Source organism: Rattus norvegicus, chromosome 13 (genome assembly GCF_036323735.1).
Source record: "Rattus norvegicus strain BN/NHsdMcwi chromosome 13, GRCr8, whole genome shotgun sequence".
NCBI classification, from domain to species: Eukaryota; Metazoa; Chordata; class Mammalia; order Rodentia; family Muridae; genus Rattus; species Rattus norvegicus.
The window spans coordinates 103,818,778-103,836,654 of NC_086031.1; the positions used below are offsets into that span (position 1 = coordinate 103,818,778).

The window sequence follows — 17,877 nt, forward strand, 5'->3', positions numbered from 1 at the left end:
CTCCTATATCTCAGGCGGACCTAAACTTTCTTTGTAGCCAAAGATGACCTTGAACTCATGATCCTCCTCTCATCTCCACCTCCGGAATGCTGGGTTTACAAGAGGCTGCGTACCCCCACACCTGGCTTTGGTAGCTGTTCCTGGAAACACATCTAGTCTTCACCCTCATGAGCAGCAGTGGAAAAGCAAGAGTGGGGGCTGGAGAGATGGCTCAGCAGTGAAGAGCACCAACTGCTCTTCCAGAGTCCTGAGTTCAATTCCCAGCACCCACATGGTGGCTCACAACCATCTGTAATGGGATCTGATGCCCTCTTGCGGTGTGTCTGAAGACAGTGACAGTGTATTCACATACATTAAAGAAAAAAATAAAAGAAAAGCAAGAGTGAGCGACCCTTATAAAGGGTAAAGAAAGGGTAAAGAGCAAAGGGCAGAGGGCAAATGCAAACGCGTCCACTGGGGACCTCACTGCATGGTTGCGTCTTAAGGTTTGCTCCTCCCCTGCCTAACGATGCAGCTTTTCCCTCCACAGCCAGCAGATTTTTGTCTTTGCTTTGTGGTTTTCACCAAGTCAAAAATACTACATTGAAGTGGAGAGTGGCCTTCCTACAGTGTTTGCCCAAACTGTAAACGAACTCCTTTTATTACCAACTGCGTCACGTTGCCTGTCACGTTGCCTGTCACTACGCCTGTCCTTAGCTTCTACTTAGAAACTGGTGTCTAGCTTCCTCAGGGGCAGCTCCAGGACTCTGAAGAGGAGGCCAGAACCTTTTCAGGGCAGACCACACCTTTGGAGAACCGGCACTCTGTGTGTGTGTGTGTGTGTGTGTGTGTGTGTGTGTGTGTGTGTGTGTGTGTGGTGTGTCCCTGCATGTGTGGTGGACAACTGCTTGCGTCTGTGCTCATATCGGGGTGGAAGAGCTCGTGTAGCTCTTGCGCCTGGTACAGAACTACAAGTGTCTCTCACCTCATTTCACAAAGGAGTTCCGCAGCTCCTCAGAACCAGGAATCCGTTCTCTGAGAGCTTGTGAGCTGTGTTACATCCCTGTGGGAAGTAACCTGAGTCTGTCTGAATGTCAGTGGCTGCTGTCTGTTGAATGGTAACTGTGGGTGTTAGGACATGGATAAGGGCTGAAGAAATAGTTTGGGTCGATCCCTGGGAGATCTTTGGAGTTCAGTTTCTGAAGTGGATTTTAATCTTAATTTTAGTTCGTTGTGGATAAGTCTTTTGTGAAATTCAGGTTTTTTTTTTTTTATTTTTCCATAACACCTACAATATATTGACCAATACTTGTGTGTGTGTGTGTGTGTGTGTGTGTGTGCACTCGTGTGTGTATGTATGTATGTTCCTGGGGACTATTAAACCAAGGGCCTTACACACCTCTACCACAAAACTATATCCCTAGTCCTTGAACATGTCGAGAGAATTCTTTTCGTCTTATTACCCTCCTCCCTGATTTTCTTATTTGAATTAGATTTTTAAATTTTAGTTTTGAGATTATAATCTAATTACATTTCTTCCTTTCCTCTATTCCATCCAATCCCACCCCTATACCCTTCTGTGTGTTAGAGCAAAGAGGAAACCTCTGTGTTTTCATCTTAGAAAAAAACAAAACAAAACAAAACAACTACTACTTGGGGGATTTATTATTGTCCAGGAAAAGACTGAAGCAAAAAACTTTAAAGCAGTAAACTTAAGTTTTGGTGTCTAGCCGGGCTGGTTGGTACACACATTTAGTCCCAGCACTTGTGAGTGAAAGTCAGGCAGACTTCTGAGTTTGAGGCTAGCCTGGTCTATAGAGAAAGTTCCAGGATAGCTAGGACTATTCAGAGAAACCCTGTCTCACAAAACAAAATCGAACAAATAAAATTGTTTGTGGTAACAGTTGCCTGTGACCTCTGTTCCTTATGAGAAACGAACTGTAGTGGTGATAGGTTCACGTATCATTGGCCTGGGGCTGTGGCCAGCGTTCAGGAGGCTCTGTGGTCTAGCCTCAGCAGCACTTCCCTGTAATATCAGCCTTTCGGAGGCTGAAGCAGGAGGTTCAGAAGTTCAGGGCTAGTCTCCATTGTGAGCCCCATGAGGCCCTGTTCCCCTCCCTCGACAAACCCTGCAGATTTTGTGGTGCTATATTTTTAGATTGCCCTGGCTTTTTTGAATCATGGACTGCCCACCAGAGACAGATCAAAGGGACCGTACAGATACTGTATAACTCGGCAAGTGTTCTTGAGCTGCCCTGCATTACCTATGTCTCTTGTCTCTAGCCTCTTTGGAGGGTCATTTGTCTCCTTGGGGAATTGCAAGGCCTTCTCTAGGGTTTCTGATTTCCTGATACCCACGGGGGCAGATTTCTTACAGTTACAAATAAATCTTACATTAGTTTGTTTTGAGAGTTTCATAACTTATTTTGAAATAATTTGAGATGTGTGTGTCAGTTTGTGTATGTGTGTGTGTCTGTGTGTGTGCTTGTGTGTGTGTTTGTGTGCATGTTTGTGTGTGTGTGTTTGTGTATGTATGAGTGTGTCTATGTGTGTCTGTGTGTTTGTATGTGTTTGTGTATGTATGTATGTGTGTGAGAGTGTATGTGCATGTGTTTGTGTGTGTCTGTGTGTGTTTGTGTGTCTGTGTATGAGTGTGTCTGTATGAGTGTGTCTGTGTATGAGTGTGTCTCTGTGTGTGTGTCTGTGTGTCTGTGTGTGTTTGTGTGTCTGTGTATGAGTGTGTCTGTGTGTAAAATTCTGGACAGGAAGTTTCCAATGGAAAGAGGATGATTGACAGGCCAGAGAAGAGAGAAGCTTGGAGGGAAGTGAGTGACTTCCCCGAAGAGAGCTTCAGCTGAGAGAAGAAGCTGCTAGAGGAAAGTGTGTCTGGGAAATTTATCGTCTGTCCCAGGTTCAGGTTAGATGTCCTTTACCTGAAATGTTTGGGATGAGAAGGGTTTCCTGATTGTGGAACACTTGTGTAGACTTTACCAGTTGAACATCCCTAATGTAAAACTCTAAAATAAAAATAATTTTTTTCAATGTAGCTAGGAGTTGGTGGCACATGCCTTTAGTTCCAGCACTCAGGAGGCAGAAATAGGTGTGTCTGTGTGTCTGTCTGTGTGTGTCTGTGTGTCTGTCTGTGTGTGTGTGTGTGTGTGTGTGTCTCTGTGTGTGTGTGTGTCTGTCTGTGTGTGTGTGTGTGTGTGTGTGTGTGTGTGTCTGTGTGTATGTGAGAGTGTGGATGTCTATGTGTGTCTCTGAGTTCCAGGACAGCGAGGGCTATGCAGAGAAACCCTGCCTCGAGTCCATAGAGCCAGGCTGAGGAACGCTTGGGCTTCGGTTCAGGGTCATGAAGGATGCACAGAGATTTAACGTGCGTCTTCATTTTCAAGACCTCACCAGTCAATGACGATGTCAGTTACATCCAGGACTCTGTCAAGTCAGGATGGAGAGGTCAGAGGACACAAGGGTTGGGGGATGCAGCAGCTGAGAGACACACACGGAGATCTTTAGAAGGTTAAAGTAGAGGCGTGAGGCACAAGAGGTGCAAAGGAGAGGATGAGGGAAGGGAGGAGGTGTATGCCTCCTTGCTGGCCCTCCATGCTGGTCGAAGGACCCCCACCTGTGATGGCATGTTCTGTCAACTCAACACAGTGTAGAATCACCTGGGAGAATTCTCCGTGCGGGATTATTTAGATCAGCTTGGCCTATGGGTATGTCTGGGCGGAGGCAGGGGCGGGGGCGTTGTTTTGGTTTTTGACAGTTGCTGTGGGTGGCACCATTCCCTAGGCTTTGGTCCCAGTCTCTGTAAGTACAAGAACTGGGCTAGGTGGCAGGTTCGCATGTGTGGATTCTCCCCTGCTCTTGACTGTGTGGATCTGAAAGCTTCAGGTTCCTCCAGGATGGACTCGATCCAGTAACCCTGAGCTAAATTAAGCCGCTCCTCGCCTTGGTTGGGTTTTGTGAGGGTGTTATCAGCAGAAGTGAGAGGACAGCACCTCTGTGCTGGGAAGTCCCTGTATGTGTCACCAGGTACTCACGGCTCATTAGGCTCCTGCCTTTCAGGTGCCCATCTCATCTGAAATGATCTCCTTTGGGTCTACATCTTCTCCTCTCCTCCGCCCCCTGGGCCCAGTCACAGCCTACCAGCATTTGTAATTTCTGTCCTCTGCAGCTTCAGGACTGGCCGAGGCTGCTGCTGCAGGTTAAGTCATTAGAAATGCCAGAGCGTTTATCTCCACAGTACGTCACTTCTGTCTTAGTGAAACTTTCACTGTTTTGCGTTCTGCCGCTCTGTCTCCCATCTTCATTTTTACTTTCCCCGTCCAGTGTTTAAAATAGCCAAGAGTCAGCCAACTGTGTCTCTAAGCAGCCTTCTTAACATCCCACCAGTTGGCTCAGACTCAAGGAATGTGGGCTTCTTCTTCTCCTTTTCTTAAAGCTGGTTTAAGCTTAACGTAATTAGGAGAGCATTTGCTTCAGAACCGGGCTCAGCAGGCACCTTGCACATATATATATATTTTCCTTAGCTGTGATCTCGTAGCCTGGATACCTGTATTCTTCCTGTTCATTTTCAGAACATGTAGTTGCTGGAATTAGCAATTTTTCTAATTGGCTATTCCCAGTGTATTGTTGAAAAGCTGATGCTAGCTGAACTGTCCTGAGTTCTGACGATACTCTGGAATTGCGTGCTTTCAGATTCGGGACAAGACCAGCCCTTGTGGGTCACAGGCTCCTGGAACGTACTGAAACTAATTTTTTGATTCTTGAGGATGATAGGAGATTATTTTATTCTTGTGAGGAAGTGGTCTGAGGAGCTTCTGGTATGGGTTTTCCTGCAGACTAAATAGAAATGAAACCAGTGTCCCATATTGTGGTTTTGGATGAATTTTGTAAGTAGTGGGCATTTGCTGCTGACCACGGCTGTCAGTTCCCAACTGCTGACCTGCCTGGGGAAGCTTTCTTTACATCTGTAAGCATTTATTGTGTGTGTGTGTGTGTGTGTGTGTGTGTGTGTGTGTGTGTGTACACAGAGCTCAAAAGACAGCTTGGGAAGATTGATTTACTCCTGCCATGTGGGTCTTAGGAATTGAACTCTGAACCCAAGGCTTGGTGGCAAGCCCCTTTCCCGGCTGGATCCTCTCGTTGGCCCTGGTGAGAAAGTCTTGTTCCTTTCACTCCTGCTTGCTTGTGCATCTGTCAGTGCACATTAATTAATTAATTAATTAATTAATTAGCTGCATTAGAGCTTTTATCTGAAAGCTCCTTAGCTGGGCTAGCGTAGCTGGCAAAGGCCTCTCTGCCGTGGAGGGGCTGCTGTATGCCATGAACACTGTGTGCCTACACGCGTGTATGCATGTACCAGAGCACCTTTTCTTCAGGTCACAAACACACCAAGTATGTGACGGTCCTCCACCTGGTTCATGGCTTTTCGGTATATATATAAAAAAATACATATTTTATTTGTCACGTGTGTACCCATTGTGTCCTAGGAATGTCCTGGATGCCGACTGTTCAGATCTGCCAGGCTGGTGGTCGACTTGGCTGAGATAGCAGGAGTGGTGTGATAAACGTCACTGTCTTTACGTGGCAGGTCATGGTGTTAGGTGCCCACATCCCATCTCGTCACTGTAGCCTTGCCACAGAGGAGCTGCTGTGCTTGGCGTGCTAGCTGATAATGGTTCTCTTCACCAAGCTCCTCTTTGTGCATTTACCGTGACCCAGCCCTGAGAGAGAGGTGTCCTCCTGCTCCCTCCACAGCCTCCGGGTCCAGACTCTCACAGTTCCTGCTGAGAGATCACATGGAGCCCCTTGGCCACTGTGGATTGATTTTACTCTCAAAGAGTTAGGGATGCGTCGGCTGGGTGGTGGCCTTGTCACCCCAGGATTTGGGAAGGCGGAGGCAGGAGGATCAGAAATTCAAGGGCACCCTTGGCCACAGAGTGAGTGTGGGGCTGCCCTGGGCTACACAAAACCTTATTTAAAAAAGTAAACAAAAGCAGCAAAGTGTTTAGCCCCTTTAAAGAGTAAGGAGCCTTCGGCTTCCAGCAAGGAGTGTTTGGGACATCCCTGTCCTCCTTCTGTGTGACCCACAAGCCGAGGAAGGTCAGCAACAGCACTCCAGGGACCTGGTCAGCGTTCACAGGTCTTTTTCAGGCTCTACCGAGGATGCTTGGGGATGGAGAGCTGTGTGTGGAGCGTGCACCACAATAAAGTGAGGACCCAGAGGGCTGCAAGGTTGCAAGCCACCTGCTGGCTGTGGGATCCTCGTGGGCAGCTGTGGCAGTTGAAGTGGACTTGGTGGAGAATTCCACTGTCCCCATCTGAGGTGGGACCCTTTTGCACAGAGGCTCTCACCCTTCCGAATGCTGCCACCCTTTAATACAGTTCCTCACGCTCTGGTGAGCCCCAAACATAAAATTACTTTTGTTGCTACTTCATAGCTAATTCTGCTACCGTTATGAATCGTAGTACGAATATCTGGTATGTGACCCCCAAAGAGCTGGAGACCCACGGTTGAGAATCTCTGCTTGTGCGGTTGGCTCTGGCTTCCAGGCACCTGAGCCCGCGGGAGTTGTGCTTTGTTGTACAATCTTCGTTCTTGTTCTGGAGTCTTCTCTACTGAAAACTGTGTGGTTTTTAAAGTTAGTGCATAAAATGATGTTTCCCTGTGACACGTCAGACCTAGATAGCAGCATGGCTGGCCATACTTAGACTCCCAGTTCACGAGCCCCTTCTTCCCTCCAGTACTCTGCTTTCCTCTCTCTCTCTCTCTCTCTCTCTCTCTCTCTCTCTCTCTCTCTCACACACACACACACACACACATACACAGAGGCACACACACACATAAGCATACACACATGCATGCCAGCACATATGCATGCATACATGAACACATATGCACATACATGCACACATGTACTCACACATGTATGTGTGCATGCACACGAACACACATGCATACAGGCACACATATACATGCACACATGCACACACACAGATGCACGGTTGCAGTAGCATGCACATGCACACGTGCACACACACAGTCTCGGGCTTGTTCACATGCACACCCATGTGTACATGCACACACACACAAGCACGTACTCATACACACAGGCACATATGCATGCATGCATGCATGAGAGCACATGCACACACATACACTCATTCACACATGCATACACACACACACACAGTAGACATACATCACCCACCCATACCGCCCCCACACACAGTTAAATCTATGTTCGGCATATGAGAGGAAGTATGCAATGTTTTTCTCTCCCCTTTACCCTCTTGTTCTCCTTTTAGATCTCTTTCAACCCATGTCCAAGGCCCTGCTCTCCTGTCTGACATGTGCAGACTCAGAACTTCTTTCTGCCCTTACTGCCTGTATGGCATTTCCTGTTAAGCCGGACCTGATTTCGTGAATTGCCGTCGTCTGTTTTGAAAGCCAGGAATCTGAAAACGTCAGCGTCATCCATTGCATTATGTTGTTTTAGATGCGGTTCATAGAGTCAACAAGAGAGACGGTGCTATAGACGGAAGTAGCCAGTGTGTGGTGTCCTCGTGGGCCATGGTCTGTCTGTGATGGACCCTGTGGTGCTGCTTCTCTGCAAGCCTGGCTCTATGCAGCCTCCCACTGCTGTACCACAGGGGATGGGCACACCGGGCTCCAGTTGCCTGGTTATCTTTTCACTCAAGTGTTGGTGGTGGGGCTCAATCAGGCTTTGTGCTACACAGTGCTCAGCCACTGAGCTGTTTCTCACAGGGCTGGCATTTATAACTGGTGCCTTAGCTTTTAACGCTACTTTTATCTCTCTGGTGTGTGTGTGTGTGTGTGTGTGTGTGTGTGTGTGTGTGTCTGAGTCTATGTTTATATGTGTAGATGTCTGTGTATATGTTTATGTCTGTGTATCTGTATGTGTTTTTTTTTTTGTTTTTTTTTTTTTTGGTTCTTTTTTTCGGAGCTGGGGACCGAACCCAGGGCCTTGCGCTTCCTAGGTAAGCGCTCTACCACTGAGCTAAATCCCCAGCCCATCTGTATGTGTTTATGTGTGTGTCTATGTATGTTTATGTGTGTGTGTGTGTGTATGTGTGTGTGTTTGTATGTGACTGTATGTGTCTGGGTCTGTGTTTCAGAAGTCAATGTCTGGTGTCTTTTGTCACCTTCCCCTTATTTATTTGGGCAGGGCCTCCCTTTAAACCTAGAATTTGTTGTTTGAACAATGCTGTGGGAGCCCTGGGATCCTCCCGTCTCCCTGCCTTCTGCAGCACGGGGTACCAGGTGTGCACCACTGTACCTGACTTTGCCTCTGGTGCTGGACACCCAAACTCAGGTTCTGTTGTTTGCTCAGCAGGCTTGCCTATGCTGAGCCATTCCTCCAGCCCCTTGTTTTGTTTTTTCCGAATGCAAGCTTTCCTGGAGTAGGAGACCACAGCGGGCATATGTCATCTGGCTAGAGCTGAAGAATCTTTCATTTACTATCAGACTCCAAGGGTTTGTACAAGCCATGGCCTCTGCTACCCAGCAGACTTTCGGGCAGGATGAAGTTGCACACGTGAAGAGCATGCCTGGGCAGGAGGCGAGAGACGGCCCTGGCCCATGCATCATCTCTCCTTCCAAACTCTCCCTGGAATGCATCTGTAACTGTGGGAGATCTCTCGGCATGTTAGCAGCTGCCCTGGAGGCACAGAGTGCTGCAGGCACACATCCCAGACTGTGGGATGAAGAGGGTCTGCCCAGCTGGGGACGAGGTGGGTATGGCGGCAAAGTCAGAACTTCAGGATGGGAGGGCGTGGAGATACACTTGTATCTGAGGTTCTTCTTCTTTTGTTTTGTGTTCTTTTTAACTTAAAAGCACTTAATAGACTCTCCGAAGCCATAGACTAAAACCAACATACCTAAAACAGGAAACAGAATCAAGGCAGACTGAGGCCATTTTCCTGATGATGCCGTCTTATTGCCTTTGCTACTTGAATCTTTGTGCAGTCATTTCTTTATTTTACCTTTCTAGTTTCAGGTCAGCTGAAGGGAACTTTACTTAAAACCAAAAGGAAAAAAAAAACCCAAAAAACCCATGTTTTCAAATAACAGAGGTGGGCATGGCAGAACAGGCCTATAATCATGGTGCTTGGGACCCGGTGGGAGGATTGCCCAGACCAAGACTAGCATGTCCTATATAGTGAGTTCAAGGCCAGCCTGGGCTACGTTTATTAAAACCCGGGCTGGGTTTGCAGAAGCTGTAGTGACAGTCGATGTGGCTGTCTTACTGACTCTCTCCCAGCTGCCCCAAACCTTGCCTGTTTTAGAATAGTGGTTTTTCTATGCTGAAGTCATTCAGCCACACCCACACCCAAACCCCCAGATAATAATTTTCATAGTTTGGTGCTAGGGATTGCATGTTGGTCCTCACGCCTGCTGGCCAACTCTTCTGCCACCGAGGTGCATCCCAGCCCTGAAATTTCCTTCTTGGGGAAAGCCTCTTCTGTTGTATTTTTGGCTGAAGAGCATGGAAGGGAGGAAGAGGGAGAGGGGGTGGGGAAGAAGGAGGAGACAGGGAGAGGGACAGCGTCAGCTCACTCCCTTGCACTGGGAGGCCAGAGCTCTCTGTTCTCAGCCTTATTTTTTGAGACCAGGTCTCTCACTGTCTTAGTTAGGGTTCCTTTTCCTGTGCAAACCTCATGACCAAGAAGCAAGTTGGGGAGGAAAGGGTTTATCCAGCTTACACTTCCACATTGCTGTTCATCACCAAAGGAAGTCAGGACTGGAACTCAAGCAGGGCAGGAAGCAGGAGCTGATGCAGAGGCCATGGAGGGATGTTGCTTACTGGCTTGCTTCCCCTGGCTTGCTCAGCTTGCTTTCTTATAGAGCCCAAGACCACCAGCCCAGGGATAGCACCACCCATCATGGGCTGGGTCCTCCCCCCTTGATCCCTAGTTGAGAAAATGCCTCACAGCTGGGTCTCATGGAGGCATTTCCACAACTGAGGCTCCTTTTCTGTGGTAACTCCAGCTTGTGTCAAGTTGACACACCAAACCAGCCAGTACACTCACTGACCCTGATGTTTGAAGATTAGGAAACTCTGGTGGACTGACACACATACTCCAGGAATCTACGTGTCTTTGCCCAGCTCCTGCCCACTGCTGGTCTTATAGATGCTGGATGCTCTGCTCTGACCCAGGGCTTGGGAATTGAACTTGGGCCCTCACGCCAAAAGGATGAAGATGTAGAGAACCCACAAAGAAGTCTCCATGAATGAGAGGGAACAGGGGTTGGGAGCACATGCGGAAGGCAGGGCTTTCAGCCCAGGACATGCCCTAGAAGAGGAAACTAATGTGGCTGGTGCCCTGTGGGTGGAGTGGGGTAAGATGGGAATTCCAGCTGGGAGGTTCTGGAAATAGGAGGATTTTCCTAGAAGAGACACCCAGTGCCTCCTGCCTTCTAGAGCTTCTTTGTGTGTGTGTGTGCACGCTTGTGCGTGCGTGTGCGTGTGTGTGTCTAAAGCTCTTTTCATTTCTTTGTATCAGAGTTAATCCAGTGTTTTCAAACACCAGTCACTGTTCTATTTCCCTTGAATCTGTTCCCAAGGAAAGTAAATATTTACAGCCCCGGTGGTAAGGTGTGTTGCTTGGGTAAGCGTTCAGGAATAGGCAACTTCACACGCAGTCTAGCGAACCGCGTTCTGTTTTTGTTTTGCTACGCTGCTAATCGGGCAAGGACGATTTGGGCAGGAGAGTCCATATCTTAACCAACCATCTGTCACAGGAATGTAGCTCTCCGGCAGCTGTCAGCCTGCAGCACGCTCCCTGGGACTGGACTTTTTTTTTTTAACCCGTGTTCTAGTGGAGGCAGCAGTCTATTTTGCTGGTCACCGTTGCAAAGGACCGTTTATACCGGAGGCCTTAGAGACAAAAGCCAAAAACCCGGCATAGGGAGCCCTTTCCAGATTGGCCTTCGTTATGCAAGGAGGGTGAGGAGATGAGGGTGGTGGGCCTGGTCCACTGTGCACAGTGTGGTCTGGGGAGTTTCCCAGGAGAACCTGGGCATATGAGGGTGTTGGATGAAAGTCTAGCTCCTGGGTGGGGTCCAGTGAACTTTCTGCCTCTGTGCTTTGGATAGGCTCAGGGGAACCTTTTCAACTGTGTACAGGGCTTTGTTGAGGCCCCAGAGTTTCAGCCCCTTCTTAGTTCAGCCAGGAAAAGTTGTGTTTTGCCAGCCACAGTGAGAGGGCGGTGTGTGTCAGGAGAGGAGGAGGAGGAGGAACCCCTTTTATGGGGTTAAGGATGTACTGAACAGTTTTGGAACCCCGATAACTTGTGTGGGCGCCTCATTTATCATCTAACCCCTGGGATAGGTGTGTTCCCACGGGAGGTGCTTGACTGGCCTTGAGGGACACCAGACTGGGATGTTAGGGTGGGAAGAAGTCGTTCCATCCTTAGTCACTGCTGCAGATGAGGGAGGAGGGGGTGATTTGCTAACTGGAGAGACTGGGGACCAGCAGGCTTGCGGTCTGGGTGTCTTAGTGTGTATTCTTCTTCCTTCACTGCCTGAGCTGGGTGAGGCCAGGCTGAGGGCTCCCAGACCCTGGGTCTCATGCGGGGTTCTTATCTGTTCTGTTCTGATTCTGGGGGAGACATATACAGCAAGGTTCTCGGTTATTTGACATTTCGTAGAGCTGAATTATGGGGTGAAGGCTTGACCTGGAGAGAGAGGACATACAGTCATATTTTCAGATTTGTTTGGGGACTGAGTCAGTCCTCCACCCCCAAGGCATTATGGTCAAGACTTCATGGGTTAGGGGTGCAGCTAAATTGGTAGGGTGCCTGGCCAGCTCCTGTGAGGCTGAGGTTTCTGTTCCTGATATCGTGACTCACAGCTGTAATCTTAGCACTTGAGAGATGGAAACAGGAGTTCAAGGCCAGCCTATGCTACATGATGCCCTCTCAAAAACACTAGTTTCCCCCCACTAAAATTAAATTTAAAGTTCCGTCTGATGTGTTTATAAAAAGTTAAAGAGAGGGAGGATATGCTCTATGGAGGTGTGGGGGAAGGGGGTGCCTCTGTGGGCCCTTGCTGAGGCATCTCATCCCCTGAGGGGCCAGCCACACGACGGTATAGTATAGACTAGAGTTTATTCAGGGCATGGTTAGGAGAGTTTAGAGGATAGTAGGGGCAGAGAAAGGTGAGGAGAGAGAGCGTGGGGTGGGGGTGGGGGGGTTGGGGGGTGAGGGGGTGGGGAGTAGAGGCCTGCCATGAGCACATGGAAAGAAGGGGGGAAGGGAATGGGGAGGGGAGAAGGGAAGATCAAGAGAGGAGCAAGAGAGTGAGGAGGGGGCAAGCAGCCCCTTTTATAGTTTCAGGCACACCTGGCTGTTGCCAGGTAACTGTGGGGCAGAGCATACCATCTGTTGCCGGGTAACTGTGAGGGTGGAGCTTAGACAGAATGCTAACACCCTTAGTGGGCGAGCGGTTCATGACCTACAGGGCTCCTTTGCACAGTACCTTAAAATTGTGACCACCAAGCCTACCTTGCAGAGAAGTTGAGGGCTTACAGCCCTCCACTTATAGCCTTAAAAAGGAGGTGCTTTGTCTGGACCAGACGCCCTCAGGCTAATGCTGCCCACCGGAGCTGGAGACTGTGCTTTTCGGGAGCATGGAGACCGCTGGAAACAAGTCAGGGCCCTCAGGTTCCCTTTCAGAATCGCCCTAGGCTAAGGAAAGAGAAGGACACAGAATGGGTGATAGGGAGATGGGTCAAGGAGGAGACGCTTCCAAGATTAGACGCTTGTGAAGATGGGATTGGCAACAGTGAGCAAACGAGCCAGAAAGCGAGCATCTACAGTCACGCTCTAACGCTCTAAATCCTTGGCATAATCCCTGTAAGTGCTACCGTTGCCAGTCCCGGCTTACCAGCAGGGAAACTGAGGTAGAGAGGGTAATCGGCTAAGGTCAGGCTAGGTTGTCATGGCGGGTGTGGGATTCTGATGTGCAGGTCGGGTGGCAAGGATAGAGAGTTCGGGTTGACCGCTCAGGTGTGTGTGGGCCCTGTACAGAAGATGGCAGTCAAAGGAGAGAGAGTGCTGGCTCTGTACAGGAATGTCACTTAGACCCTGGTCAACTGCCGTAAGGTCAGCAATGTTAGATGTATTTTTTTTAAAGAACTAATAGGAATCAGTGTTTTTTGGTGAAATAATTTGATGTTTAAGTGGTGGGATCTTTTTCAAAAGTTTATAAGATTTACTTTCATATAAGTTCATATAAGAGTTATATAAGTTTAGTTACGAGTTTCCCTACATGTATGTCTGTGCGCTGTGTGTGCGCGTGGTGCCCATGGAAACCAGAAGAGGGCACTAGATACCTTGGACCTGGAGTTATACACAGTTCCAGCCTCAAGGGAGCTGCTGGGAATTGAACTCCGAGAGCAGCAAGCGCTCTTAACGGCTAAGTTATCTCTCTCGCCCCAGACCTTCAGATTTTTAGTTGAAACTGGGTCAGGTGATCCGGTGAATCTTTACTGGGCTTTTAATTTCTTTGGGTTTGCAGCTGTCTGTGAAGAGTCTGGATCAAAGGTGGTGCTAAGTGTTCTCAAAACAGATGCCTGTCTGCCTGTGCTCCTGGCTAGGCTGGCTCAGGACAGCATTTAAACCAGCCTCCCTCAGCTACCCCTTAGTCATCTCAGGCTTTGCGGCTTCTACTTCCTGGTTCAGTGACCAGGTCAGATACCCATCAAACCATAAATTGCTTTACTCTTGGTGTTTACAAGGCCTTTTGGTGGGGCTGGGGTTTGATATATATATATATATATATATAATTTTTCTGTGGAAGTTTTTTTAAAAAAACTGAAGTTAAGGAAACGTGTCACATAAAAGTTCCTGTCCTCTGGTGGCTGGAGAGATGGCTCTAGGTTCAGAGCTTTCTCTGTTTCTGCAGAGGAATGGGTTCTCAGCACTACACCATGCAGCTCACATTTTGGCAACCCCAGTTCCAGACGCTCCCACACTGTCTTCTGTCCCCTGCACACGTGCACATACAAACCAGGACGTGCACGCTCGCACACACAGACTGGTTTTTAATGTTTCTGTCTGCCTTGTGTATCTGGTATGTGCTGTGCCTGTGGAGGCCAGAGGACACTCTCAGATGCCATGAGACAGGCTCTTTTGCTGGTACCGGAGGCTCCTGGCTTTGGCAAGGTCAGCTGGATGCTAAGCCCAGGGAGCTACCTCTGCACTTAACCATTTAGGAACTCAGAGCCTGACTTTTTAAGGGTTGTGAAGTGAACTTCCCACTCTGAGCCATGAGCAGAAAGGGAATCCCTCCACGTGATTGTCTCAGTGCTGTCAGAGCCTATCCAACAAGCCTCCGTTCAAGGGTTGCTAACCCAAAGGGAAGCTGAAGCCTGGAGGCGGGGTCTCTGTCCCTGTGCTTGGAGAAATACCTTGGCTGCCCAGAGCGTGCCGGCCACGGTGTAGACACACGGTGTAGAACACTCGGTACAGGCATTGAGAAGCCCTCTCACTGTCTGTCTGACCAGCCTTACAGGACTGTTGCTTCGTGTTCTAGGATACATTCCTATGCCATGCATCTAATAGAACATTTCCAGGTGAGGCTCTGCAGACAGGAGAGGGGGTAAGTTAAGGGAAGACATGGAACAGTGTACGGGTGCTGATTTTAGTGTACGGAAGCTTGGCACGTTCATGTAGCCAGCCACATAGGAAAAGCAAGAAAATGTTTTTGGAAGCTTTATTTATATCTGTTTCATGGCGGTGCCATCAATCGGAGTTACGTTGAGCAAACACTGGTGAAATCTTGTAAAAAAAAAAAAATAATAGGGCGCCTAAAATTCTCAAATACTAGTGAGCGGCTGGGTGTGTAGATTAGCAGTGCAGGGTTTGCCAGACCTGGGCAAGGTCCTGGATCTGGTCCCCGGCAGGTCAAAAACAACAAACAAACAAGGGCATTTAGACCTGGAGACACGACGCGAGGTTCAAGGGAATTGTAAACGTAGTCCTAAGGTTTTCCTTCTAGGTTTGACGATTGCGACTGGCGAGTCAAGGTTAATAAATGCTCCTTTAAGTTTAGGTCTGGCTGCCCTGCTGCCCTGAGCATTGAGGAGAGGTTCACCTCACCGGCAGCCCTGCAGGCAGGAGACATTCTTGCCTTCCCGCTGCGTAGCATGCTGAGAGGGCTGGGTAGGCATGTGGGGTATTGTTAGGCAGCTGGTTAATGGTTAACCCCTGCAGTATGACACACACACACACACACACACACACACACACACACACACACACACCCCTAGTCTTTGTGGAGAGCTGCCACATGTGGGGTATTGTTAGGCAGCTGGTTAATGGTTAACCCCTGCAGTATGACACACACACACACACACACACACACACACACACACACACACACACACACCCCTAGTCTTTGTGGAGAGCTGCCACTCAGTGTGAATAATGGCTAGCCATTCCTTCTTTGACTAGGACCCTTTGGCCCTGCACGGCTTACTCCCCCCTCCCCAAGGTTGTTTTTCTTCTCTTGCAAACAGAATTTACATAGCTCTGAGGGTTTTAGACTCACACCTTGCAAAGGAGCCAGGTGGTGTCCGTGAATAGTTGCGCTGTCTGTTAGAGACCTGTAGGATGACATGCTGTGGGTTCCTTAGTGAACAGAGCTGTGTGCTTACCGATCCACATAAAGGGACCATTCCCTCAGTAGCAAACATGAGAGAAGCAATGCTCTTGTGAGTGGACACAGCATGACACTATTTATGGGGACCCTGGAAGGGAGAGAGATGAAAACGAGCAGGGGCTGGGGAAGCTCAGCAGTCTACCGGGCTGACTGCTCTTGTGGGATGGGATACAGGCTCAGTTTTTAGCACCCCCCCCCCCCCCGTGATAACCCACAACCATTGCAGTTCTAGGGTGTCTGGCATCCTCTGGCCTCAGGGACTCTTGCACGGGAATTGCATATAAAGTACACACACACACACACACACACACACACACACACAGAGAGAGAGAGAGAGAGAGAGAGAGACAGAGAGAGAGAGAGACAGAGAGAGAGAGAGAGAGAGAGAGAGAGACTGCAGCATCTGCTGTCTTTGGAGCACTGCTTGCATTCTCGTTGAAAGTGGGGATTGGTCGCCGCACCATGAAGAAGCAGCAGGTTTAGGATGACCATTGATTGTCCTAATAAAGCTTTGCCCCACTTAATGTTCATAGCAAAACCATGCTATGAACAGCATTAATGGTCTTTATAACGGGCAGAGCTTGCTGGAACTGATGCTGCACAGGCTTGGTGGTGGTAGTGGTGTGTGTAGTGCTCGTGCGAACGTCTATGAACGGTGCTGTTTCTTGGAGCCATTTTCCTGGGCTTTTTGAGACAGTCTCTCACTGGCCTCACTTGCTGTGTAGGCTGGCTGGTCAGTGAGCCCCGAGGATCCATCTGTTTCTGTGTCCCCAGGGCTGAGAAGACAGGTACATGCTACAGTACCTGATTCTTTTATGAAGACTCTGGGGATCAAGTGACGGTCTTTATCCTTGCATGGCCAGTGCTGTAACAACTGGTCTATCTCCCTCAGCTCTTGTTACAGTTTTTAAAGGCAGAGTCTTAGTCTATAGCTGAACTGAAACTCAATATGTAGCCCAGGCTGGACTCTAACTCATCAGCAATCTTTTCTATCTCAGCCTCTTAGGTGTTAGGACAACAGACAAGAGCCACCCCTCCCAGCTTCTTCCCAATATTGAGACCTGACAGCTGGTGTTAAGAAGTCCGCCTAGTAATCTGGGTCCTGTTCTCTGTCCCTTAGGAATGTCCCTAAGGCGCATTCTTAACAGTTTCTCATAGTTTCTGCCTGTGCAGCCTATGCAGTCTAGGCAGATGCGTATGTCTTGCCTGAGTATGTCTGTCTCTACCTCGGGGCTTAGATTTACCCTAGGGTCGCTGTAAACCTCTTGCAAGCTGACTCTTAAGTCCCAGGTAGGATACTTCTTATTTATAAATAACAATCATTTTCTTAAAGACTTGGCTTTATATTCATGTGTGTGTGTGTGTGTGTGTGTGTGTGTGTGTGTGTGTGTGTGTGTGCATGCATGTGTCCTATGTATGCAGGTCTGTGTGCCCTGTGGGAGGTCAAAGGTCTACATGGAGCATCTTCCTTGATTGCCCTCCATTGTTTTTTTGAGACAGGGTCTCTTGTGGAGTCAAGAGCTCATCGATCCGGCTGCATCACCTAGTGAGCCCCCAGGGCCCTCCTGTCTCTGTTTGAGTTATAGTTCTGGGGTTGCAGGGTGTGCCCTATACTTGACTTTTTATGTGGGTGTTGGGGACCCAGACTCAGGTTCTTGTGGTTGCACGGCAACCAGGCCACTGCCATCTCTCCAGCCCCTGGCCTCTGCTTTATAGTTAGCTTTCTTGAGAAGGTTTCAAGAGCCAACACTGCCTCCCCCGCCCCCATACTGGCTCTAGTACAAGTGAGGGGGCCCTGATGCTCTGTAGATTTCTGTTGAGGCAGCAGCAACCTAACTGCAGAAGTACACTTCTCAGCTGCACACAACTACAGTAAAGATCACACGTAGAGCCCACAGGCTTTCCTTGTAAAACTGGTTCTAGCGTTGTAAGGTTCTCAATATCAGATCTAACCAAAGAAAGTGGGCCTGGTCATCCTTAGCTCATTGTCCCTTGCTTTTATGCAAAGCAAAGACTCCCTTTCTTCCTGCTTAGGCCCTGTGTACAGGGCAGGATCCTTTATGCTAGCACGCTTATTCCGTCCAGTTCTACTTGCTTTCAAATTCAGTTAGGATGCTCTCTGGAGCCCCAGGCCCAGCATCTCACCCTGGAGGTAGGTCCTCCCCTGGATGCAGCTCAACCCCTGCTACACCTCATTCGACACA

At 48.9% G+C, this 17,877-nt stretch overlaps 1 protein-coding gene across 4 annotated transcripts in view; it reads left to right on the forward strand.

Moving 5' to 3' along the window:
- The window catches only part of Ptpn14 (protein tyrosine phosphatase, non-receptor type 14), a 152,236-nt gene that overhangs the window by 19,305 nt on the left and 115,054 nt on the right, over positions 1-17,877 (forward strand). The window contains exon 1 of one of the 4 annotated variants that reach the window (XM_039090827.2): positions 9,567-10,955. The exons of the other annotated variants lie outside the window; for them this stretch is intronic. The gene's annotated coding sequence lies outside the window, so the exon portion shown is untranslated. Of the gene's footprint in view, positions 1-9,566; positions 10,956-17,877 lie in introns of those variants that run through there. 4 annotated transcript variants of the gene reach the window in all.